General features: G+C 47.0%; 1 protein-coding gene and 1 non-coding gene across 6 annotated transcripts in view; one reads left to right on the top strand and one right to left on the bottom strand.

Annotated features, from left to right (window-relative positions):
* Positions 1–27,308, bottom strand: part of Akap2 (A-kinase anchoring protein 2) — a 553,389-nt gene that overhangs the window by 166,715 nt on the left and 359,366 nt on the right. The gene's annotated exons all lie outside the window — the stretch shown is intronic.
* On the top strand, positions 11,689–11,793 carry LOC111818556. The gene has a single exon (XR_002822521.1). It is a non-coding gene; the product is annotated as a small nucleolar RNA U13 (small nucleolar RNA).

Genomic DNA, 27,308 nt, shown 5'->3' with positions numbered 1-27,308 from the left:
AGAGAGAGACAGAGACAGAGAGACAGACAGAGACAGACAGAGACACACAGACAGAGAGAGGGGGAGAGAGAGATGGGGAGAGAGACAGAGACAGACAGACAGGGGGGAGAGAGAGACAGAGAGGGAGGAGAGACAGAGACAGAGATAGAGAGACAGAGAAAGAGAGACAGAGAGAGAGAAAGAGACAGAGAGAGACCGAGAGAACAAGGTGAACACCGTGACTTGAGGAAAGGACTGAAGGTGGAAAGGTGGGTGTGGCTGCTCTAGTCCTCAGCCTCCTGCCTACTACGTTAATGTCACCCCACTTTCTCTCCTGGATGCTGTCATTCTCCATTTCTAATGCATGCAATTCGCACAGGGCTCAATCTTTCCATGAAGTGCTATTCAAAGTCCCAGTGACAAATTAGGAGATGAGTGAAAGGCATGAAGTTGACCCAATGACAGCATCTCTGGCTCTTTCCTTAGAGTACTGGGGAAGGGGTCATTTTCTCAGTGAATGTACCAAACCTATAAGATGCAAGTCTGGGTTATGGGTAGCCACAGTATGGAAAACATCTTTCAAGAGGATGATGCGGTCAGGAGGGAAGGAAAAGTCTGGGTCAGATCCCTGCTCACTCTGCACAGAGGCATCTTAGTCACTTCAGGAGTGTCCTGTTGCCAGGCTCATGGTTTACCTAGTTAGTCTGGTCCCCTTCACTGAAGACACCAAGGTAAGAATCACATAATTCTCAGAGTATGTGCGGTCATCCAACTGCCGGCTTCCTGTACCATCCCTCTCCAGATCCCCTGGAGCCCCCCTAGAAGTCTCCACATCTATAGCCTCCTTGGGTTCCAGGAACAGTAGAGCTTCACAGACCACCCTGTGATGAGGTCATACAAGCAGGGGCAGTCTTTGCAGGGAATACAGCTATGCCCTGCAAGCCTTGAGGATCCTCAGAAGCTGGGAAACCAGAGCTGAGGTAAGGAGGCCTAGCCAACCTCAGGGAAGACATGCATGCTGGCCTGATCCTTCCGTGGGAGCCAGCCTGAACCTTAGTATCAGAGTGTGCCTCGTCTAGAGCTGGAAGCCTTTCCCTAGTCTCCTGCACTTTCTAACTCAGCCTAACACATCTCCTGTACCTCATACTGACAAGTCTTGGAATGCCTTTCCCACAGTGAACACCAAGAACCAACAAGGTGGGCTGAGTCGAGGTTCGCTCTTCTCCTTGGGCCTCAGTCCTTGAAAGGGCTGACTTTCAGTACATGTGATAGCTCACCCAGATGGGAGGGTGGTCCCACAATTTACTACAGCATTTGTTGCAGGACTTCTAACATTATGGGATACTGGTGGTCAGAAAGGATGCTAGAAGTCATTGAATTGCATTCTCCACTTACTGTTTAGATTTCTTTAAGCATCCTGAAGACCTTCACTTGAGTTGCATACTTCCCATGATAAAGAACTCAGTTCCTCAGAGGCAGCCTGTTGTGAGTTGAGCTGTGTCCCCCAAAAGAGGTGCCAAAGTCCTCAGCCCTACAAGTTGTGCTACTTAAGGTGAATCCTAACCCAGTTCCTTAAAGAAGAGAGAAGGACACACCCAAAGGAGGAAGCCTTGTGGAGAGAGGCAGAGGTTGGGCTGCTGTGTTGCCCTGAGTCAAGTAACGCTTGTGACTACAAGAAGCTGAGGGGGGTCAGGCAGTATCTGCTCCTAGACTGCAGTGAGAGGAGAGACTTGAAAAACAATTAAAAAAAAAAAAATACTTCTAGCTTCGAGAACTGTGAAGGAATAAATAACAACCCAGAAAACAAGCAAGCAAACAAAACAGAACAGAACAAAGCAAAACAAAAACAGTGGAATTGTTTTCAGCTATCTGCTTTGGGTTTCCTGTCAGAACGCAGTTTTTCACACTAAGCTAAAATTTGAACTTCATGCATCTACTTGGTCCTAGCCCAGCCTCTTGGAGTCAATCCCGCAGCTATTCCTCTATGGGTTCAGGTCCCAACAGAACCTTCTCTTGGCTTACACCCCTAGGCCCTGCAGCACCCCAGTACTTCCCCAAGCCAGGGATCTCAAAGCCAGAGCTGTTGGCTGCTTTTGCAGTGGCAATCAGAAGTACAGGGTAGGAAGTGCCCTTAGTCTTTCTCTTTCAGATGTGAGCTAAGAGGGCTTTGGGATGGATGACACCCTGGTACTAGTGGAGCAGTTGCTACCCTTCATGTCCCGCCAGAGTGACATCTTTTCATTCATAATCTTAAGGAAAGATAGTGATGGTCAAGATTATGCCTGAAGGCACACAGGAAGTAGCAAAACTGTGAGACACCAAAAGAAGATTGTTGAAAGGCTACCTTTTAAAAAATATCCTGGCTTCTTTCCCAACCTGGGATACGGGAATGCTCTTCTCAGAGCCAATCCCATCCCAGATTAGTGCTTCGAGGCCCCTGCAATCAGGACCAGAGGAGAGGAGTGGAGCCCATATCTTGGACCTTAAAGACAAGTCCTATTACCTCAAAGCAAAGCCCTACAGGAGTTGAAAACAAATTACTCAGTGCTCAGGGGAAATTTGGAAAATGCAGAGAGTACCTGTCAATATAGTTTTGTCTTTCTCCAAAAGTAAAAATGTTGCACCAAATTACAGGTTTCTAAGTAGGCTCCTGCTGATCTCACAATGAAGAAAAAACAAACTGTTCTGACAAATGCTCCCATTTCTGCCCATGTCACGAACTCCAATTTACACTCCCACACCCAAGTGATATCAAAGTGACTTGTCGAGATTGGCCGAAACCTGCTAGAATAAAGCAAAACTGCCTTTGGTAAATAGATAGAAAGACAGACAGACAGATGATATATAAGCCAACACTCATCACCTTAGGCAGCTGCTGCAGCAAGGGATTTTTTCATTTTGTTTTTTTGAGGCATCAGATAGTGAAACTAGGGCTTTCACACTGAGCTGCATCTCCAGCCCTTTGTAAAATTTTAAAATTTTGAGACAGGGTCTCCCTAAATTGCTAACTAGCTCAGGGTAGGCTCAAATTTGTGATCCTCTTGCCTCAGCCTCCCAGAATGCTGGGATTACAGGTGTGTGCCATCGCACCTAGTTTAGGACATTTTTCTTTCTAGTGGTGCTATTGTTTGCACCTAGGGCCTCACCTGCGCTAGGCAAGTTCCCTGCCACTGAGCTACACCCCCAGCCTGCGGCAAGGGTAAGAATCTCATGAGTGAGCTCGGCCCAGGACTTTATACAGGCACGTAGTCGAGCTGGGCTTGACCTGGCGCACCCTCACATGAGGAAAGTGCTTTAGCAGGCACACGATGCCAACGCCTGCGCTCACACACGGCACTGCAGGCCCTGCTCCCTCCTAGGAAATTACAGCCATGCATAAGAGGAATGAAAATTAAGCAGTGAGTTTTCTTTCCTTTAAATTCATCATATCTTCATATGAGAATTTGAGAAACAACCACATTTCATATTTTATGTAAATGTTGACTTTTGTTTGTATGGGCTTTTTTCTTTTTTTTTTTCTTTTCAAAGTTTTATTGATAAACATATAGCAATGAGACAGTTTCAAATCAAATCGAAAGTAGAGTTTCAACAAATAATACACTGCATATATTCTTCTTAGTGGTTAATTGCTGTACAAGATGCGGACTTGTGATCCTACTTACAAACACCATTAGAAAAAATCATTCTATTCATTAAGAGAATGCAACTATATATCTATCCCAACCACTTTGAATACACAGATACAAAATGGACATTCATAGTTATACCCCAATTTTTTTAAGTTCCATTGTTGAGTATTATAGGTGTGTAAACTCAGCAAAATATTCTAAAAGAGTACAGAAGCCCATAATAGCATTGGGTCTTCTGTTTAACTGGCAATGTCAGAAATTATTGACGTGAGTCCCCCACAGCTCAACATAACAACATGGCTTTACTTCCTATATTTCATCTTCATACTTTTCTACTGGATGGTTAAGATATATGTATGGGCTTTTGAGACAGAGCATCACTATGTAGCCCAGACTGGCCTGGAACTCACGGTGATCCTCCTGCCTCAGCCTCCCAAGTGTTGGGATTACATGCATGTGCCACCATAAATATTGAAAGAAACAATATTTTTTTGGAGGGTTCTTGTCTGGCCTTGAAGTCATGATAATACTCCTGAGTGCTGGGATGACAGGCACAGACTACCATGCCCATCCTGAAGGAGAAAACTCTTCACTGAGGTAGAAGTTTAACACTTTGAGCAGGAAGGTGCTTTTTGGAGACTCGTCAATAGGAACCATATTTTGGAGACTCGTCAATAGGAACCATATGAGCATTCACATGGCTAGTGATGAGGGCAACTTACAGCCTGAGACAACAAAGGATGGGGTGAGTGCAGCCAGCAGCAGGAGGCGCTCGCAGTGCCAAAGCAGACCTGTCATCCCTAGAGCAACAAGCACCTCCAGGAAGGGGCTCGTACTGGCATGATATACAGAAGCAAGCCCACTTGGAGAGATAAATACCAGAGAACAAAGCTTTCTATTGTTATCTGGTAAAGGCTTCCACTCTGAAAAACGTGAGTATTTAAGGCAAATGGAATTCGAGGGCACAGGCCACAGCTTGAAAGAAGACTTCCCATCTTGATGATAAGAGAGAGGGACTTCCAAGAAGCAGCAAGTGCTTCTGCAGCATCCTCTAGGGCTGGAGAATGCTTGTGGTGAGTGGCAGGTAGATGATCTCACCTGCCACCTTCCCTGTCTCTGGGGTCAGGCGGCGGGAGGGCACGCCCGGATTTCAGAGAAAGGCAGGCGGCCAGGTCAGCTGTGAGAATGGAGACACGCGTGTCTGTTTGCTCCAGAATCAGTCTGTCCTTCTGCCCCTAAGTACCTGAAATCTGAATGTCCTCTACCCTTGTTCTCTCTCTCTCTCTCTCTCTCTCTCTCTCTCTCTCTCTCTCCCTCTCTCTCTCTCTCCTTCCTATTTAAAAAATTTTACCATCTTATAAGGAAGATTTTTCTAATTTGGCCTCATTTCGCAGTTCTGGGCTATCACCCCAAATCCTACAGAGATCATGAGTAGTGACATAAATACTCTATGCAACTGCTATATAAAATTGATTTAAATGTGGATTTCAAATTCACTGGAGGTAAAACACCAAAGAAAATAATGACTTTATTAACAAATTAAGAAATGTATTGGGAATTAGTGAATTAACATCCATCTTGGAATACTTAGTCTTAAGTTTCTGAGGGGCTGGAGATGTCGCTTCAGTGGTACATCCTTAGCATGTGCAAGGCCCTGAGTTCAATCGCTAGCATCCAAACAAAAATTTTCAGAGAAAAGAGACAGCAGCAAGCTACAAATATGAGCTTTTGGCACAAAATAAATGGCAGGGAAATGTCTGCTGAGGACCAGGGGCACGTGTGTTAGGAAATACTTCTCGAAATAGTCATGCCCCATCGATGACTTAGAATTTCTGCCTGGCTGTAATTTCCCATTACAATAACCACAGGACACGAGAGAACATTTCAAAAAATGACAAGCAGGGAGACTTCGAAGAAGAAGAAGGGAAGTGCTGGAAAGAGATGAAGAGAAAACGCGAAGGGAAAACAGCACAAGACCAAGCATGAACATTTCCTGCGCAATGAATTTTTGAAAATATGTCCTAGGCACAGCCTGTGGGTTATTTTAATTGGCACAAATGCATGGGAAACACACAATCTGTCAGGGCAGCTGCCGTCTTGAGAACACTGTGCGAGGCGGTCCAGATATCAGAGAAAATGTTGAGAAAGGGAAACCTGGGCATTAAGGAAACCTATCAAATTCGTATTAGACAGAAAGCCTGCAGGAATCTTTGTCGAAGTCACTCAGAACTCTTTATTGTCCAAAATCCTTTCAGGGGTCACTAGTGAAACTAAGGTCTATTCACAGCACTGACAGCTAAATCAAGAAAGATCAGAAAATCAAGGCCAAGAAAATGACTTCAAAATTGGAAGGTTTGTTATGAACTGGAGCAAAATAATTCAAGAAAACACATTTAATAACATTTAATCAAATATGCTTTTAACCTTAAGCTTTCACACAGTTTTATGCCATTCAATTTCCCGGCGTTGATCCCAAGAATGCTTTATCCCAAGGCTTTATTAGCCATTCGCTGCCTTTGTGTTCTGAGCTGCAACCTACAGGTAATTGTTTTCAGGTCTGGATTTTGGTGGGCGTGTGTGTCACATTTCTTTTAAATTTGATGAGGAATCACCAGGGGAGCAGTTTAGTGAGGTGCGAAAGATGACAGATTAACCAGGAGGAAGGCAGCAGAAAAAGGAAAAGCAAAGTTTCACAAGACAATGAAGCCAATTTCATGTGGGGGGAGGGGGGAGTGCACACGTTCATCTCAGGGCAGACAGCAAGTGCCCCAACGCATCCTGCTTTTGAAGGGGGTATAGACAAAATTGCTGAAGTCATGAAGTACCAATCCGAAGGACCGGACTCTGTCCTACCCCGCCTCAGCTTCCAGATGCTAGGCTTATGCACGTGTACCACTGAGCCCAGGTCTTCCCTCACTTAGCTTTCTCTTTTTACCTTAACAGTTTCTATGACTGGGCATGGGGGCGCAAGCCTGTAATCCCAGCACTTGGGAGGCTGTAAACAGGAGAATCACTACAAGTCCGATCTAGTAGTGAGACCCTGAACATCCTATAGACCCTTCCCTAAAATACAAAAAAAATTAAACAAACAAACAAAAAACCAGTTTCTATTGTTAGTATCTATTAATTCTGCAGTGCACTATGTTTGATTATGTACATATTGTGCCTTCCTCCCAGCATTACCCTAACTCTTATACTCTCCCTCCCTTGCTCCCTCCTATCTGTCTAATAATGCTCCCCCTTTTACTAATACTCCCCCTTCTACTTTCCCTTTTACCAATACTCTCCCTTTTACTTTCATGTCATAATTTTCAGTTCCCACATATTAGGGAGAACACGCAGTATTTGTATTTCTGAGTCAGGCTTACTTAGTTCAAACTAGTGATTTCCATTTCCATCCATTTCCCTGCACATGACAATTTTTCATCGTTTGTTAAGGCTGACCCATACTCTATTACACATACAAACCATATTTCTGTTATCCTCTTATCTGCTGATGTCTATCTAGGTAGGTTTCACATCTTGGCTATTACGAACAGGGCCACAATAAACACAGGACTGCAGGTGTCCCTGTAGCATGCTGACTCTCACTGCCTTGGGTATATGCCAGGGAATGGTACGGCCAAGTCCTACGGTAGTGCTATTTTTATTCTTTTGAGGGGCCTCCACGCTGCTTTCCATAGTGTCTGCACTGATTTACATTCCCACTGGCACTGTGGAAGGGCCTGTGCTCCACATCCTCACCAAGACTCACTGCTCTTCGTATTCTTGATGACAGCTGATCTGACTCTGTCCCTGGCTCTTAATGATAAGATTTTTGAGGGGAGTATGGGGGATTGAATTCAGAATCTCATGCATGCTAAGCAGGCACTCTTCCATGGAATTACCTTCACAATCCTTCAATGATAAACTCTGTGTGTGTGTGTGTGTGTGTGTGTGTGTGTGTGTGTGTGTTTACTTAACAGTGTTGGGGGATGGACTCAGGGCCTGGTGCATGCTAGGCAAATGCTGTCACTGAGCCACACCCTTAGTTCTGCATCATCTTTAAGAGGTCAGTTTTTCACAGAAATAAAATGTGATTTGCAATGATTAGACAGAGAAGAAGATTTTTAGGAATATATTTACCACTTAGTGATGCATTTGAGAGTTAGACACATACGCCACAGTGATAGTTTATTTTAGCTACCCCGATGGTATCATTAAAAATATACAGGATGAGAATCCCAAAGGCAAAGGAGATGTTAGCTCCACAAAGTGCTCCAGGCTAAAAAGAAAGTTGTCACACATGTCGGAGGTGAATTTTTGGCATCCCATCAGAATTACTTGCTCCTAATAATTTTTTACCTCTTGATACTGAGAGAAGACATTAGTTATGGTGATTTATTCAATACATTTGTATCTCAGTAGCTGGGATTTACTGTATAAATTATTTCCTCAATGCTCCTGGGTACCCCGACTACCAATGGTTTGCAAAACTCCTTGGGGGGGATGTTCGTGTCCAGGGAGCTGCTTGGCCTGAACTTTAAGTCTCTTAACAACAGTGGGGTTCTACTGGGCTCCGCACTGACTGTCCTACCACACTGATCTGACAGTCCCTAAGTGCAGGTCAGGGCACAGCTGAACCTCATGCTGACACCAGAGCCCACAGCTCATGAACAGTAGAAGGAGCAGAGTTGGAAATTTGAGTAAAGTCTACACATACCCACATGATTTTGTCATGATGTTCTATCATGTGGATGCGGTCATATGTTATGCTTTTTTTTTTTTTTTGCCAGCTCAGCCCACCCTGGAGGCAGGGCTGGAATGGCATGTGATGCCAGGGATTGAACTGTGGTCCCAGTGCTTCGCTTAAGTTTGCCCAAGCAGGTGCTTTAGACCACTAAGCTATCTCGCCGGCCCCTGTTTTGTTCTTTATAGCTGTACTACAGTGGATCTTAGCCAAGAGGCCGGGAAGCAATGTTCTTTATATCTACATTAAAAGGTTTGCATGCACTGATATAAGCGCTCCAGAATGCCATCAAATGAAAGAAAACAAAGGACTGTAATATGATGAGGTATGTAATATTATATTTTTGTGTAAAAAGAAGTGATAAGAAAGTATTTTGAACTTTATTATGTTTACATAGAAGCACTCGTAAAAATTAATTAGCTAGGCATGGTGGTGCACGCCTACAATGCCAGCACTGGGGAGGCTGAGGCAGGAGGATTGCCATGAGTTCAAGGCCAGCCTGGGTTACATAGTGAGTTCTAGGCCAGACTGAACTACAAAGCAAGATTCTGTCCCTGCCAAAAAATTAGTCAAAAGTGGTAGTTACCTTTCAGGCATAGCAAAGGAGGGTAAATAAGGGTAAGCATTTGAAATGAGACATCTCAATATATACTTTTTATATTATTTTGATTTTAAATCCTGTGACTACATCACTTAATATAAAACAATTCACTAAATAAAAAACAATTACAGATTATTGTAATAAATCACTGAAATATTCTAAGCCTAGTTTTCCTAGTTTGTTAGCTATTTTATTTTATTTGGGTTTTTGAGATAGGGTCTTGCTATGTAGCCCAGGCTGGCCTCAAATTCACAATCTTCCTGCCTTAACATCCTCTGGAGAACAGTGGCTTGCTACACTGCAATCAGACTGCCTCTGCTCCTGCTATCAGCGGCACCTGAGGAATCCATTAACATGCAGGGCCCCCAGCCCTAATCTTGCATTTCTCTGCAGGTCTGCAGGGAGACCTGTGAGCCTGCATCTTATCAGGTGGCCTAGGCAGTCCCAGTGTCCAGTGCAGACTTAGAGTTCAGAGCTTCTGAAAGCCAAGCACGTGCACGTCTGAGTCCAACCCAGACAAAGCAAAGCTGAATCCAAGCTGGCATTCTAGGGGCTTCAGACAAGTTATTTAGCCCTCTTAAGCTGTAGTTTCCAAAACAAATGTGCAGCACTTCCTTCCTTACTTCTTTTCCTTTGAGAATGTTTTGGAGGCAGAGTCTTGCTATGCTGTTCAGGCAGCCCTTGATCTCACTACACAGCCCAGACCAGCCTCCAATTTGCCATTCCCCCCGCACCACCCCACCACCCCGAGCCCCTAAGCAGCTGGGTGTGTAGGTGGGCTCCGCCACGATGGACACAGAACGCTCTGTACAGCGATCACATGAGTTTTCTCATCTGGTGCTCCCAATCACTTTAAGAGAGAACCTTTTCAACAAAAGAATTTGAGTTGTTAAATAAAATTTTCCAAACCCCAAGGGGACAAGGTCGAAAGCCAAGGCTCAGGGTGAGCAGATGATTTTGACCAAGGACACTACGGCAGGGCCAGCTCCACTGATATTCATGGCGTCTCTCTGCCTGCTTGCTACTCTGTGAGCTGCATGAGGGCTGGGCTTTCCTCCTCTCTCTACTTCAGACACTGCAAAGCCCTCAGCAGACCACTACTCAGATGCCTGCTCACTCATCCATCCACTCGCCTCTAGCATTCATTCTGCTGTCAAAATCACCTCCTCTGCTTTCAAAAGAGAGCTGGCATTTCCATACACCCCTTCCTACAGCATTCAGGCTGGACCCTGGGGGGAGTCTCGGAGGGCTGGGGGTTCTGGTCTAGGATGGACATTACCAGGGTGGGACGCACATGTCCCTGCTCCAGAATCCAGAAAATGTGTCCCCATGTCCTTCTTTGGAGGTGAAAATGGAGAGTCAGGGGGTTGGAGGCTGCCGTGTCTCCAGCTGGTGGGGAAATCCTGACTGAAAGGATGAGGTTGACCGTGGGAAAGCAACAGGTGTGAAGAGGAGAGTCCCTGTGGCCCAGGAAGCCCAGGTGGCCACAGTTGCAGCCCAACTGCACCCTCGCCCTTCCTCTGGTCAGGCTATATGAGCCAACTCACTGCCCAATTTTTCCAGACCAGTTCAAACTGGGTTTTGTCACTCATAGTCCAAAGACTCCTGACTAATTCAAGTGAAAAGTTTCTATTTAATACACTGAGTCTGCTGTGGCACCAGGGAATGACCAGGAAACATGTGATTACTTGCACTTGCCTCGCCTTGGCAGTGGCAGTCTGAGTCACCCTAGGAAACTTAGGACAGTGGTGTGGGACATAAGCATGAGTTGCCTAATTTTTCAAAAACACCAGCATGGGAAAAATAGTTAACGAGTCTACATGAGGAAGAAAATCAAGGCAAGAGCTAGAGAAATGACGGGCACCTAGAACACAAAGGAGAACAGTGGAGGCACTTTGGTTGTTTGGTGATGACGGTTGACATACCAAGAGGCAGAGCTGAGCCACACTTCCTGTCTTCAGGCATCCTTTATGCAAGTCCTCAAACTGCCTGCATAGGCAACCTGCCTCTCCCTCTCCCTAGCTGTTTGATCTTTGGAATGCTGCTTCCTCTTTTTTATGCCTCTGTTTCCTTATCACCAAATGGGATGAATAACTGTGCTTCCCTATAGGACTGTTGGGGGATGAAATGAGGGAACTGTACAGTGTAAAGTGTCACAGAAGCCCAGACCCATACATACTCTTTTGCAGGCTCCCTGTCCATGGCCTGGTGCTGTCAGCATTCTCCTCTCTCCGGGAAGGGGCTCCTTTTTGGAACAGAACTCATTGTTCTTTTTCCGTTTTTGAGACAGAATCTCCCTATATGATTCAGACTGGCCTTGAGCTCACTGTGTAGCCCAGGCTGGCCTTGACCATGCAGTGCTCCTCCTGCTTCAGCCTTGCAAGTGCTGGGGTTACAGGTGTACACCACCAGGCCCAGCGGAAGACAGAACTTTTAGAAGTATATACTCAAAGCACATTGGCGCTCATCAGTTGCTTTCAAATGAAGCCAAGGGTAACAAACATATTCAGATATGTATCTACTACATCTACACACAGTGCTCATTTTATGCATCAGCTTGACTGGGCTAAGGGATGCCCAGCTAGCTGGTAAAACATCTTTTTTCTGGCCAGCCATGGATACAACCCTATAATTCCAGTTTTCAGAAAAATAATGCAGGAGCACTACAAGTTCAACCCCAACCTGGACTTAGCTAGTGAGCTCAAGACCAGCCTGGACTACAGAGTTTGACCCCATCTGAAAAAAAACTGAATTTCTTCAGTTGCATGAGTTTGATGATTGGCTATCTTTGGCATGTGCATGCAATGTGTCCCCTTCAAATCCTGTTACAGTACTGGCACATTCCATGTCTGACATTTAAAAATATTTTCTGGATGTGTCTGCGGAGGTATTTTCAAAAGCAGTGAGTATTTGCATTGGTCGACTGAGTTAAGATCTGTCCTCTCCAATGTGGGAAGGCAGCGTCCAATGTGTTGAGTGAGAGAATAAAGAAAAAGGGCAGAGGATGGGCCAGCCTGCTGCCTCTGCTTACACTGGCACCTTCGTGTTCTCCTGGTGCTCCAGGCTCTGGGGCCTCGGGCTGCTGGCTGGGATTCACACTATTGGACTGCTGGCTCCACAACTGCAAGCCGGCCTTCCTGGGACTTAGCTAGTAGACAGCAGACTCTCCATTTCCCAGCCTCTGTAATCAAGTGAGCCAATCCCGCATAATAAATGTCCTCCCTAATTTTCCTTTTTTCGTGGTGGTGGTGGTGATGGGATTAGGCTTTGAACCTGGGGCTTGTGCATACTATACAGGAAAGCCACCACTGAGCTAGCACTCCACCCCTTCTTCATGCATATGTTCTGTTCCTATCTTTTCCATAGAATCCTAATATGCATACACACTGTGGTAAGAGTGCATGTGTGGGTCACGTGACTTGGGATATTTTCTGAAATGTCCAAGGAAGTGTCTGACCACACCCTCAGAGATGTGACATTTGGCTAGAGATGCAGGGGCAGGTGTGCTTGGCCAGGGACATACATGTTTGCATTCCCAGAACCCGTGCACCCCAAGAAGCAGCCACCCGTGTGTGGCTGTGCCTGCTGTGGCTTTGGGGCTGCACCTCATCGAGGAGTGGCGTTTCCCCACCTGCTTGCCCTCTGTGTCTGGCAAGCAATTGCCCACTGTGTGCCTGGCTGTGCTCACAGAGCGGGTCCTGCGCTTCGGCGCTGGTGGAGCTGTGGTGCGAAGGCGACTTTTCTTGCTCTTACGGCCCACTCCGCACACCATGGCAGGGCAGTTCTTTCCTTCCTCTTTTATCCCTGTGCCATTAAAATGAAAACCATGGAGCCAGGGAGATGGCTCAGTAGAAGAAGCGCTTGCCTGGCAAGTGCAAGGGCCTGAGTTCAGTCCCTGGTTCCTAAAAAAAAAAAAAAGAAAGAAAGAAAGAAAAGAAAATGACTTAGGGAAGTGAGGGCGGCATGCTTTGGCAACCTAGGCAACACACGCCAGGCGCTTTTTCAAAATCAGATCAGATCTGGTTTCTCTTTCTTTGGCTTCTGAGGAAGCCTCTGGGTGTCTTGTTTTTTGTGGCATGCCTGTTACTGCCTGTGCAGAAGGCAGGGACAAAGCCTCGGGACAGGCCTGAGAAGGGTTTCGGATCAGACACTGTGGTAGGAAGTGCATGGTAAGGTCCTGCCATAGACCCCTGGCAACAGGCTGGGCACAGGCTGGGCACATGCCCACCTACACGGACCTCCTGTGAGCTCCCTGCGGATTCTGAGGCAGAAGCTGTCCTTGGCATTCTGGGGCCTGACAAAAGCCATGGGCCCAGGTCCTTCACTGCTGTCCTCTCTGCTGCGTCCACAGGCTGGCTGGACCTGCCACCACACCTCACTGTGCCCTGCCTCTCTCCCACCTGAACACAGCCCACTCAGACATCGCATGCTTCTGGCTTAACTCTAAACTCCAAGCGCAAAGCCACAGTGTCCATTTTGCACATCGCTGTGTTTCCAAAGCCAAGCACAGTGCCAGACACATTTACTTTAGGAACAGTTACTGAATGGCAACAGGCATAGGAAAATGAGTCTTCCAGAAGTTGCGCCCGGCCCAAGGCACTGGACCCAGCTTCCAGTGAGGCAGTTGTGCTGTGTATCGGCTATGTTCTGGGTAATTTAGTTAGTCATACTAAGTCAGTTCTGCATTCTATGAGCTAATAACATGTACCTCCTAGAGTTATCAGGAGACTCAGTTATGCAGCACTCATGACAGCATGCCACAAGTCATTTCCATTGTTTTCTGCTTCTTTAAAAGAGGCTCACACTTCTTCACCACTGCCAAGGAACCTGCGGCGCTGCCCTGAGGAGGCAGGTACTTCCTACCCCGCTGGTGCCTGGCGCGGTGATGTGATCTGCCTTGCTCAGTGGAATATAAGCTGCAGATGCTACATCAAAAGCCGCAGCATGACTTTGTCAGTGTTCTTTTCCCTTTTGTACCAGACAGGGGCTGCTCTTTTATCCTAGGTCCTGGGATGAAGCCCTTTCAAACTAAGCCATAGCCACCTCCTTCCAATACAAAACACGAGGGCCAGCCAGATAGCTCAGCAGATTAAAGCACCTGCTTAGACAGATGCAGCGGGCAGGGGTTTGACACCTGGCCTGCCATGCCGGCCCCACCCCAGTGGCATACACCTGTAATCCCAGCTCTTGGGAGGCTGAAAAGAGAAGAAATACTATAAGTCCAATCTGTGTAGTGAGACACTGTACACCCTGTCCTAAATACATAAAAAAATAAAAAGAATTCCAATACAAAACACAAGCAAGAAAGACACCATTGCTGGAGCTACTTGTTACAGCAGCACATTTGGAGAGAAAGCTGACTGATACATAGCACCTGCCAAAAAGCAGGGATCTGGAGAACCTCAGTTGGAGAAATAAATTCTGAGGGTTCTCCCACACCCACTGCTCCCATGAGTCTGGTTCTGCAGGTGTAGCAGTCAATCATTAGAATAAATAAACTCAAGGTGACATTTTGTGACACACAAAGGAAATAGAATTGCTTAAAAAATAAAATAGAATGCCAGAGCTGAACCATCCTACTAAAGTACAGCAGTGCCTATGGCCTAGAAACCCAGCTGGAGTTTCTTGCATTGACTAATTTGTTAATAATTTATATCGTATTTGTATATATTTTTTGTTTATACTGAATGAGCCGAGAGAGAAGAGACTTCTCTGCGAAGATGAGGCAAAAATGGCATAAACGTGATGTGTCAAGCTTAGCATGGAGAAGTGGTGGACTCCTTCACAGCTTGGACATTTATTTATTTATTTTCATGTATGTATTTGGTACAGGGTCTCACTACGCAGCTCAGACTCGGAGTGATCCTCTTGTTTTTGGCCTCCCCAGCCCTGGGATTACAGGCATGGGCCACCATGCCTGGACTTGTCGGCTGGCTCAGTGGGCCCTGGGGGTGGGGCTGGTGGCATACAGACCCGGGAATCAAACCCTGGTCCCTGTGCTTGCCAAAGTAGGTGCTTAGCCCACTGAGCTATCTTGCGGGTCCAACAGCTTGGATATTTATGGAACTCCTTTACATAGTTAGAGACCAGTAGGGTGGTGAGCCCCATCTCATGTTCTTTAATCCATGGAGCTGTGTGACACGACACTGGGAGACTGCGAAGCACTTGGTACCCCGGGGCAATGTGCCATCGCGAACCTTCTGTCCCGGGATTTGCAAAGACTGTTATCTCTGTGGTACTCTCTGCAGCCTAAGGATGGCTCGCATGGTCCCCTGGGCTTCCCTGTCACAGTGTCCCTGATGGCAAGGGATGGGGAGGACATCAATGTTGTGCTCGTTATAAAGACTAAACAAATAAATAAGTAAATTTTAAAAATTAAAAAAGAAAATTAAAAGGTGAGGTACTGGAGGTCCTGAGAGGTTCAGAGCATGCCAGCGTCCACCCAGCTAGCCTGCACCAGACTGGCAGCCTGATGCAGGGCCGCATCTTCCTCCACAAGCCTCAGCCCCTTTGGTTCATTCCAGGCAGCAATGCTTCATACAGCACAGCCTTTCACACTGGAAGACTGTCCTTCTGTGTCGGCAGGCTACCCCAGGAATGCCCAGGACAGTGGAGTGGGAAGATGGAGAGGGCGCTGGGTAAGCTGGCACGGGCCTGTCCTTCCCTTCTGAGTACACCTGTGCTTGGGTGTGCCAGGGAAGCCTGCCGCTCCTGCTCTCGTGGGTGGGGGCCCAGCTCCAATCTCCACCCAGGGAATGTTTGTTTGTACCCAAGGTCCTGTGTAGGCAGTGATCCTGCTCAGAGTTGCTCAGGATCTGGCCCTTTGTCCTTAAGGAACAACACTTCAGTGAAGAGACAGACATGCAGTCAGTTAGATCAAAGGGCCTATGGGGGGCGGTGGAAAAAGAACATTATTAAAACGCAAGGCATCGACTCTGGCTGAGAATCAGCAGTGGCGCTGGGGAGTGGGCAGCCTTTAGGACCGGCTTAGGAGAATGAGCAATCAGGCTCTCAACACCCAGGTGCTGCCAAGAGCAGCGTGAAGGAAGCGCGTGCACAGTGCAGGCCCAGCTGGCGCCACTTAGCGTGTAGTGAGTCATACGACCAGACTGAAACTGAGATCTGGGGGCTCCGGGTCCTAGCCCAAAAGCCTGGCTTTATACTCCATAAACACATATGTAGAGGCCAGTCATACGCATCCTGCTCAAGAAAGTCCAGATCTGAGAGGCAATTCAACCTGCACTGAACGTGTGGGGCTTTGGAGACCAAAATCTCCTAATGGCCTGAGGCTTGGAAAATATACTAAGGGCGCTAGGTAGGATATGAGCCCAGAGCAGAGACAGTGTCCATTCCCCATACACAAGGGTCAGGAAGGGTGCAAGCATGGATGTGCTGCACTCAGCATGGGCAAGGAGCTGGGTTCATTCACAGCTTCGATAGTTACTGAGCATCTGCTGTTCTAAGCGTGTGTCTCAGTTACTCTTCTCTTGTTGCTAGGACAAATACTCGACACCCAAAATGAAGGAAGGAAAGGTTTATTTAGCTCATGGTTAGTGGAGGTTGCAGCCCGTACTCAGCTGGTTCCAAGGCACAGTGGCACATGGCAGAGAGCAGCAGTTCATGGCGGCAGCAAAGAGCAAGAGCAAAAGGGAGGAGCAGCAGCAACAGTGGCTGCAGAGAGCAGGTCTGTCTCCCTTAAATTGCATTTAGGCTATTTGCCCCAGGCTGAGTGCAATATTCACACCCATAATCCCAGTAGCATTCACACCCATAATCCCAGCAGCACTCACCCATAATCCCAGTGGATCGAGAGTTAATCACAAACTCTAGAAGTCCACCCCATGACTGCATGAGGCTTTGAGGGGACAACTGGACACAAACCATAACAGCATGGTTCTAAGCTTATCAGAATTACCCCTGACCTTTTACTTCTAGGAAATAGTTATTTTAAAATAATATTTATTGTATTAATTACTTATTTATTTTTCAGTACTGAGGATTGAGTCCAGGGCCTCTGGATTGAGCTACATCTCTAGTCCATTTTTAATTTTTTTTTAAATTTCTTGTTTTGTGTGTGTGTGTGTGTGTGTGTGTGTGCACGCGCGCGCGTGTGTGTGTGACAGAATTTCACTATATTGCCTAGGGTAGGCCTTGAACTTGCTATTCTGCTGCCTCAGCCTCCCAGAGTACAGGATTACATCCAAGCATGTACCACAACACCCACCGAAAGGAAAGTGTTGATACTAGTAAGGCCTTACTGTCTGCCAAAGGCACAGCTCCGTGTGATTATGTACTTGTCAATTTATCAATCTTTGTAAACACCTATGGAGCAGTAGTCCACCAATTAGGTGTATGGGTAAGCTGATGCTCTGAGCTGTTAACTCATCCTGGTCGAGGCTGCAGGTGGCAGAACTGGGATGCACCAGAAGCGGCCCGCTGGGACGCAGAGCTGGACCCCATCTGCTGCTGTCTCACTGTAGGCAGCTCTCAGCAGAGGCTGAATTTTATTTTCCCGCCTTACAGAGGATTGCCTGTCTCTACTTCCAGTTTCTACTTTAACCGCTTGCAGAAATTCCTTCCGTGCTCTAAGGCAAGGCATCTCCACGTGTGTGGCCCACCAACTTGTGCCCGCCAGAGTGAGCTGCTGCCCTGTGGCAAGCTGAGTGCAAAACCGCAAAGAACATGCTCAGGGAGTTTCATGGCACTCAGTGAATCTAATCAGCCTACCTGCATTCTCTGTCTTTTTATTTTTAATTTCATTTTCTAATGATTCATTTTCATTGTGCTTCACAAAAGAATTCTTTGGGGATGAATCAGGAATTTGACGAGTGCAAAACCTGATCCCTTCCCACAGATAGGGACATTGTTCTCAGGGAGCTCGAGTTCCCTGCTGGATGGATGACATCTCTGGGAACAGAGGGACCCGAAAGGGGAGGCCTAGGAAACATCTGTGTGGTCACTTCCTTCATTTCTGCCTGCCTTCCATGGCTGGCAGGTGGCTGGGACTAGCACTCCCTCGGTGGGGGTGAGGAAGGACAGAGATTAAGGCTGCTTTTGGTCAGTGGATCTTCAGGTCTTTTGCAAAGACCAAAATTCACCAGAAGACTAAATTAAGCTAGGTCTGTTAAGGGGTGTATGCTCTTCCCCAGGGTCAGCAGAGGGGGGCCTTGGGCAACCTTAGTGGGAAGGAAGTGGGAAAGCAGCACTGTGGCATGGAGGGGGGCTGGGCACCTGTCCCCAACATGGCTTAGAGGCCTCTTAGACTTCAGTCCTGAAGGGGTTGTGACTGCCAGGACATCCCAGGATAAGGCCCTGAAGACCATGACAGGGGGCCTTCTCCATGGCAGCTGTGGGTGAGCCCAGGTTGAAGGGAGCTCCATACATGACTGACACTGAACTGCCTGCCAGGTCTGCAGCACTGGGGCTCAACAGCTGAGAGCTCCCCATTAGTGGAGTGGTGGTGCTCGCACTCGAGTGCGTGAACCGTGCCACCCGCCTGCACACCTTGGGCATGGAGTGGTGCTCAGAGTGCATGAGAAAGGTGCCAGGAGGTGCCACAGAGCTGGAGGGTGCTGGAGGGAAGAGAGGCTCCCAGCCCTGGAGGAGAGGTAGCCGCTGGAGCTGAGGGTACCCAAGCCTGGCCCGGAAGACCAGTGTGGAGCCACAGTGCCTTCTCCATTGCTATTCCCTCTGCCTGGAATACACTTGGCGTCTTGGATTCTAGAGGCAGCTGAAATGGCCCACCTTCAGAGAGGCTTCTCTGGGAGCTGTGAGTATGTGCATGTGTGCATGCAGGTGTGTGTGTGCAGGTGTGTGCATGCAGGTGTGTGCGTGCAGGTATGTGTGTACGTGCATGCATATATAATGTATGCACACATACATATACATAGGAGTGTGTGTGTGTGTGTGTGTGTGTGTGTGTGTGTGTAGGCAAGTGCTCAAAAGTGTATAGGCCAGAAGTCCTTGCATTTTACAACCCTGTGGTTACTCAGTTGCTTTCCTGTCAGATTCCCCTTAGCTGCTATTTATTTATTTATGAATTTAGGACAGGGTATATAGGGTCTCACTACATAGATTGGTCTCATAGTGATTCTCCTGTTTTCAGCCTCCCAAGAGCTGGGATTATAGGCGCGCACCACCACGCCCAGTCTCAATTGCTGTCTCAGCGCACCCAGGGAGTGGGGCTGGCACAGCACTTGGGGGATCAAACCCCAGCTGCTGCACTCTGCCCCCCTTAGCTTCTAATACCCGCTTTCCCCTGCCTGTGTCAAGCTACAGTGCACAAACTAAGTCAGTCCCCAAGAATCAAGGGGTTGTGTTTGATGGCTAAAAGAAATCCTATGTACACATTCTTGTTTCTTTGTTTGTTTCGCTTGTCCTGGGGATTTTACCCAGTGCTTTTGCACTGAGCCCATCCCTACATTTCTTATTTTGAGATAAAGTCTAGATAAGCCACTAAATTGCCTGGGCTGGGCTTGGGATTGTGATCTTTGTGCCTCAGCTTCCCTGAGTGCTGTGATTACAGGCGTGAACCACCATGTCTGACTAGAAATTAACATTCTGATATACAGAGAGCCTAAAATATGTCTAATGAGAGCCTTTCCAGGACCTACTGACAGACTCGGTGGCTGCTGCAGAGCTACCAGAGCTGCTCAGTGAGCCCTGATAACCAGAGCTGGACCCGTGGGGCCTGTCTCCTAATTGCCTCACATTCAGAAAGCCCCCACAACTCTGGGTGGGGTGGGCCCCAGGCCAGGAGCTGGCTCTGTGGTGTGCTCAGACGTGCCAGACTGGCTTCCGTCCTGGGAGATTCCTGACTGATTCCTGATGCTGATCTAGCTCAAAGTCCCTAGAGAAACCCTCCCCCTATGAGACTGATCCCTTCTGCTCTGGCTTAGGCCATAAACAGGAAGTGGAGAGAGCTGCTTCCAAACAAGAGAGCATAGAAATCAGATGAGCCCCTGCTGAAGGTTCTTTTCTCCCTAAATCCGGGTTTCAGTTTCCCTTCAGTGCACAGCAGGAGGGAAGCGCCTAAGGAGAGCCAGGGCTCTCCTGGCCACAGTCTCTAAGAAGGCACAAAGCTGCAGGCCAGGCCAGACCCGAGGGTCTCTGATAAGCACCAGAGTCCCGTTCCCTGAAGGCCATGCCCAGGAGGCCAGTTCTGGGCAGGTTCCCAGTCTCGCAGATCTTTGTTTTTCTTCAGGCCCCAGAGCCTTGGCCCTTCTCCCCTTTTTTCCCTTGTCCAGCAGATATTCACTAGGTCCCTCTCTGTGCAGAGGACCCCCTACTGCAGAGAGGAGGCCACCTCCTGCTTCACTCAGCTTATCGGCTGGCAGGGCTCTGCCTGCTGCAGAAGAGAGACACCAGCATGTCAGCTTTTTCTGATGCATCTATTCACAGCTTTCTGTTTTCATCTGAGTTTTTGTGTTTTTTTTTTTTTTTTTCAGAACCGGGATTGAACTCAGGTCGTTGTACTTGCCAGGGAAGCGCTTATTCCACTGAGCCATCTCCCTGGCCCCCGAGTTTTTGTGTTTTTGTTTTAGTTTTTCCTTTTGCGACAAGGTCTTGCTTATGTAATCCTTGAACTCACTATGAAGCCTTCACTGGTCTTGCATGAGATCACTGGCTACCGTGGCAGCCCCAAGCTTCCCTAAGCACCTCCCGTGAAGGTCCTGAGGTGTGCCTGCAAGCTTTGCGACCCTTCTCCCTTCAACACATGGACTCTAACTGCCCTCCTCTTAGAAGATGGGTGGCCTTGGTGTCCTGCTCCTAATAAATAAAGGTGACACTGTGAGATTGTGGAGGCTCCCTAAGCTAGACAAGGTGATACTGCTCTCTTGGGACACTTGTTCTTAGAACCTGGATGTCCCCCTGAGCTCTGAGGGGACCTAGCCAAGAGAAACCATGAATAGACTGAGTACATGTCCTAGCTGACAGCCACAGCTGACGTCCGAGGGGACAGCCAGGCCAGGTGCCCGACAAGAGAGCCAAGGAAGCCCTCAAGGTGGCTCGATGCTATCACCTCAATAGAGACTGATACTGAGCAAGACCTGTGTCAGCGCCAACAGTGACATCAATGACAATAATACATACAGCAGCCTGCTGAGTCCGTGAGGATTGGCTCCAGGGCCAGGAGGATACGAACTCCAAAGATATTCAAGTTCTTGGGATAAAATGGCATAGTATTTGCATATAACCTATCCACATCCTCCCAGATACTTTCAGTAATACCTAGGACAATGTCAAATGCCATGTAAATGCTATGAAAAGCTATTATACTTCATTCTTTGGGGGAAAATGATCAGGAAAAAACATGCACATGTTCAGGAAGGCATAAGTTTTCCCTCAAATATTTTCAATCCTAGATTGATAGAATCCATGAATGCAGAATGCATAGATACAATGGGTCAAATCTAATTGCTTTAGTCTTTTATGTTTTTTCCTTTCTTTTCTTTCCTTTTTCTTTCTTTTTGTTGGAGATAGGGTCCCACTATGTTTCTCACAGTGGCCTTGAACTCGTGATACTCTGCCTTAACCTCCCAAGTGTTTGGATTACAGTTGAGCACCATGCATAGCTTGCAATTTTGTTTTTAGCCACTCCATGTGAGTGATCTGTTATGCCTCCTAAGATGCCCAGGACACTGTCTCATTCTGCCATGTAGGTGCTCTCCATCCCTCAGTGATTGTCCTATGCAGGGAGTGATTCGCCACCCAGCAATCACCTAGGAACCAGTCAGAGACCGAAGACCACCACTTCAGCTGAGACCCGGGAACCAGTCAGAGACCCAAGTCCTAGATTCAACTGAGACCTTCTGGGCCAAAATCTGCATTTGAACAAAACTGCAAAATTTTCACAAGCAGGCTATAATTTGAGAAGCGCTGCTTGGTGATATCTCTTTTGAAAGTGCTTTATTTTCACATCATGCTTGAAAATAATTCCAACACACACACAAAAATGATGGGATAGACATCAACATACCAACTTCCTAGATTCAATAGATAAAAATAGCAAGCATATATTGTGTTGAGTATTATTTTAAGTATTCTACAAATATTGGCACATGTAATTTTGATGAGAGCTATACTATTATGTCATCCATCTTCATGTCATAGAGGAGAAGAGTGAGGACAGAGTGACTATCTAATGTATCCAAGGTCACAAGGGTCATAAACTTTGGCACCAGTATCAGAATGCAGTCGATCTGATTCTAGGGCTAAGCTGTCCTGCTTTGAGACATTTAAGTACCGCATCTCTTTCTTTTCTTCCTGTTTCTAAAGTCTTCCAAGGGCTGGGGGAATAGCCCAGTGGCATAAGTGCCTATAAGACAAACCCCCAGTACCAAAATAAATAAATAAACAAATCTGTCACATTTCCTTTGTTTTTTGTTTTGGCAGAACCAGGGATTGAACTCAGGCCCTTGTGCTTGCCAAGGAAGTGCTTATTCTACTGTGCCATCTCCCCAGCCCTGTCATATTTTCTTTGAAATTGTCTCTATCCTTTTCTTTTGCTCAGTGGCTAGCACCCTAGCTGAGGAAAACACCTGCAGGCATGGACTATTATTCAGTCATGAAAGGGAGGCATTTTGGCTTGTTGGAATTTTGCCAGCTGCTGGCTGTGCCTCAGGCCGTCATATTCAATGTCCCCGGCTTACTTTTCTGCTACCTCTCTCCTGCCCTCCTCCCTGTCCACATGTTTCTAGTGCCTGGCTCTGCCCACCAACTCAACAGGTCAGCTTGGGCCCCAACATCCTTGCACACTGTCCCTGCACTTAATCTACAACAGGGGACAGAACAGAACATATTGTCCCACCCAGGTCTCCATGACAACACAGAGTGGCTTTGCTTTCACACATCCTCCTGCCTGCCTTTGCCTCTTCCTTTGCCTACAATGCAAATGTGATCTCCTTGGTGGAATCTCCCTTGAGATTCTTTACCTATTGCTAGCTAAAGTGTGAACTCACTTCTCTACTCAACCTTTACTAGCATCTTATTCTCTTCCTCAACCTTTTTTCTTTTCAATGCCCAGACATTTATTCCTCATTGCAGTAAAATATATGTAACAAAAGTTAAGGTTTTAGCCATCTTTATGTTTATAGTTGAATAACACTAAGTGCATTTGCATTAAGGCAAATACTATTTCTAGAACTTCTCCATCACCTCAAACAGAAATCTGTACTCATTGAACAATAACTTCCTAAACCACCTCTATCCTATTTTCTGTCTCCATGGATTTAACTACTCTAGGAACATCACATAAATATAATAACTTTGTCTCTTTCTCATCTGGAATATGCAACTAGGTATACTATTTCATGATCCATTCTATGTTGTAACATATACCCAAAATCCATCCCTTTGTATGGCTGAGTAATATGTCACTGTAGGCACATACCACAGTGTTGCCTGGTTTGTTTATCTTGTCATGTCTATTTTGATTAACATTTTGGTTTTGTCCCATCTTTAGGCTACTGGGAATAATGCTGCAGTGCACAGTCATGCGTATGTTCAAATTCCTGCATTTAATCCTTGTGTGCATGATAAATTTTAAATTTTATTATGAAAACAAATCTACAGTAGAGCTTGCTAAGCCCACTTCATAAATGAGGAAAAGACAGTTACTGGTCCAAGGTCATATTCTTGTACCTAAGTGTTGTTTCCCCAAGTATTCTGACTTATTAATAAGCATCTTCTGGGACAGATGAGCATCTAATGTAATAAGGATTCCAGAACACAAGAATGTACGTGTCACCTCTGTCAATGCTAGAGATAATGACAGTGGCTGGAAAGAGAAGTGACACAGTATGTCCCGCAAAGACGGGCTGGGAGATGCCTCCTCCCCTTCCAGCAGGAGTCTGGATTCTGAGCCTCTGGATGAGTCAGTTTGACCCTAAATGCATCTTCTGACCTGCAAGAACTGGATCTGAGGGAACTTCCACAACCTGAGAACTACCTCCTCAGTCCATCAACGAAACCTCCTTGAGTTAAGGAATAGAAACAGCTGGACGGTTCACATCCAGAAGCAGCTACATGTTCAGCTTCAGTCTTGGTGTTTTTTTTTAATTTCCTTTTTGGTGGAACCAGGGATTGAACTCAGGCCCTTGCACTTGCCAGGCGAGCGTTTATTCTACTGAGCCATCTCCCGGCCCCACACAGCCTTGGTTTGGTTTAGCACAACCTCAGGTACAGCAGCAAGATCTTAGTATGCTGGTGGTTGATGCTGATGGCAGACAGGGAGACTGACTTTCCCAATGTGACCAGGACTGAGTGGTTTCCTGGGACATGAGCTTCCTGAGCTAAAACCAAGTGTCAACCGACTGGGATAAGCTGGCCAGCCACACACTCTACAGGGGACACTGTGGAGGGGAGAAACAGAAACAAACTAACAAATATCTTGTATCTACCCCTTCCTTTCTTGCTCCACTGGTTCAAAGCTATGACTTCCCATAAGTCTCGTGCCATAGCTGCCTCACTGAGCCCCCTGCCTCCTCCTTTTCCTGCCAGACACCTGCTGGTACACTGCTGCCCTGAGCAAGCCTTCTGCCTTCTCCACTAATTGCTGCAAGACCCCCAAACTGATACAGACTAGACAGGTCCTATCTATGAGGAACAGAGCTCTCATGTAATTATAATGGGGATTGATAGAGCTACTGCCAGCCCCATCCCAGGCATTTTTGGGGTCATGGGCTAAACGCACAGAGGTCCAGATAGAGTATGTCTCAAGATTTGAAAGCTGCAAGTCAAATTGCCAATTATTAAATCGTGTTCTCCTTCCCTTTGGTGGTAAATACACTTCACATTGATTTGCAAGGTCTAGTTCAAAAAGCCACTTCCCAGAGTCCAGAGAGTCTCACACTGAGGCCTGGTATCACAGGGTGAGATCCTCTGGCTGTGACCCACTTCCCTTCGCTCGTCACTCCCAGCTCTGTCCCACACTCCAGGGCCTTGTACTCCACAGTGGACACTGCAGCCTGCCCTCTTTGGCAGCTCTGTCCACACGCACCACTCCCTCAGTGCAATCTGCTTGGTCCACCCTTCCATGTAGCCAGTGTGGGGAAGCCAGTCCCAGGTAAGAGGCCCATGGAAGCCCTGGCAGTCGGTCTCAGCTGCTAAACCAGAGCATTACACATCCTTGTATCCAAGACTGGAACAGTGCACCTGTGTCCTTGTTCCAAGGGCTCCTCACTCCAGAAAAAGTGTATGAGCAGAGCAAGGCCCCATACAGCATGGGATTCCAGGTAGGGGTTCTTCCTCCCTTGGTCTAAGATGGTACTGATAAGGCCCACACGAAGCAGATGCTCCTTATCACAGAGGCAGCTGAACTAAACTCCAGCCAATTCATACCTCCTGCAAACATGAGTACGGTGTACCTAGATTCCGTCATTTTTCAAAAAAGGTGAAAAGGAAGAAATGGTTGGAAATGAAAATGGAAACCAAGCCTTGTGTGAGTCAGTGCAGTACAGGTCAAATACAAGACACATATGCACCTGCCCTTGGATTTTTAGTATGTTGCTTTTGCCCTTGAGGAACAACTTGTCCATCTACATCCTCACCTTGAGCCACTCCTTTCTGTGGTTTTTAGAACAAATTGGATCCTTTGCCTATTTTCTTGTAAATAAAGTTTTATTGGAATACAATTATGTCTGTTTGCTTATGTGTCAGTCTATAAATAGTTTGTTGAGTAGCTGGGAAAGAAACCACGTGGTCCACAAAACCCACACTATTTTTCTTTTTTCATTTATGTACTTGGTACAAGGTCTCACTACACAGCTCGGACTCATAGTGATACTCTTGTTTTCAGCCTGCACAGCACTGGGATTATAGCATGCGCCACCACATCTGGATTTGTTCACCAGCTCAGGGTGCTCCAGGGGTGGGGCTGGCATGGCATGCAGGACCAGGGATTGAACCCTGATCCCTGTACTTGCCCAAGCAGGCATTTAGTCTGTTGTGCTATCTTGCTGGCCCTCAAATTCTCATTCCTATTATACTAACATTTGTTAAGTACTCATTAAATGCCCTGAACTGTACTGCATACTTTAATACATATTGTCTCATTGAACTGTCACAAAAACTAAATTTTCACAGATGGTGGAAAATCATCCTATTTTATATATGAAGCTCAGAATACTGAGGCTTACATAAAGTTGCAGAGCTGGGGTGCACAGCCTGGTCCCCTGACTTACATCCAGCACTTTTGGAGTTAATGAGGCAACCATCCTGGGGGAGCCAGATTGGCATCTGCTACTGAAGAATAAGTGTGGCCTTCAAGTATGAGCGGAACTATGCGTGGAGGAGCATGGCAGCCGAAGGAGCGGACTGATCTAAGGGCCTGAGATGGGGTCCTTGGGCTCTCTCCAGTCCTCTGATTTGCTAGTGCACGAGGACCTGGAGGGTTGATGGAGATGAGGCAGCTGCTGAGCCCTGCCCTGCTCACACCACTGTTAGGGTTTGCTTCTTGACTCTCATAGCTGCTGTTATTGTTCCAACTAATCCTTAGCATTGTAATTCTACAGTATTTGCCAGACAGAGGTCAAAACTCTTTATAAGAAATTTAGCCACTAGGTACACAAAGATACCAAGGTACAAAGAAGCAGCAGTAGAGGCTGGGGAGATAGCTCAGCAGCACAGGCACCTGCCTGGCAAGCACAAGGTCCTGCGTTTCAGTCCCAGTATAGAAAAAAGTTACTTAGCTTTAAAAAGTCTGTTGTTGTCAAAGAAACAGCAACCAGACTTGAGTGCCATAACTGTGAGTAACTGAGTCCTTGGCGGCACCCGCAGAGAGTGCTGGGCATTTCTTGGGCGTTGTTGCCTGGGCGTGCCTTGCCCCCCTCCCTCCTGTGCCTTGCTGGAAATGATTATAACCATCTGACTCACCCAACAGCGAATCTCCTCAATCAGTAACTGCCATCACACAAAGGACACAGGCCAAGGGGCAATGCCATCTCTCGAGTCTCTACCAAGGTTGATAGTTGCTCTGCTTTCCTGTTAGAATTTAATTGACTTTTTTTTTTTTAAATATTGAGCACCTATAACGATATGAAACTAGCCAACAATGGCAATGGAGCAATGAAAATGCATCGATGTGTGGCTGACTGTCACATAGCGCTCCATCTTAAATCAGTCTCTGTGGGCAGCGTTCTTGCTCTCCCTTCGTGATGTGTCTAGAACACGTGAAACTGCTGAAGTGTCAATAAAAGGAAAGGCTCAGGACTGGGGAGATAGCTCAGTGGTCTAAGCACCTGCCTGGCAAGCACAAGGACCTGGGTTCAATCCCTGGTACCACATGCCATGCTGGCCCTGGAAGCCCAGATGCGCCATGATGGCCACCAAAACCAGGTGTGGTGGCGCAGGCCTGTAATCCCCAGCACTG

This window comes from Octodon degus, unplaced genomic scaffold (assembly GCF_000260255.1).
Source record: "Octodon degus isolate 3935 unplaced genomic scaffold, OctDeg1.0 scaffold00094, whole genome shotgun sequence".
NCBI lineage: Eukaryota > Metazoa > Chordata > Mammalia > Rodentia > Octodontidae > Octodon > Octodon degus.
This window is presented reverse-complemented; position numbering and strand designations above follow the sequence as displayed.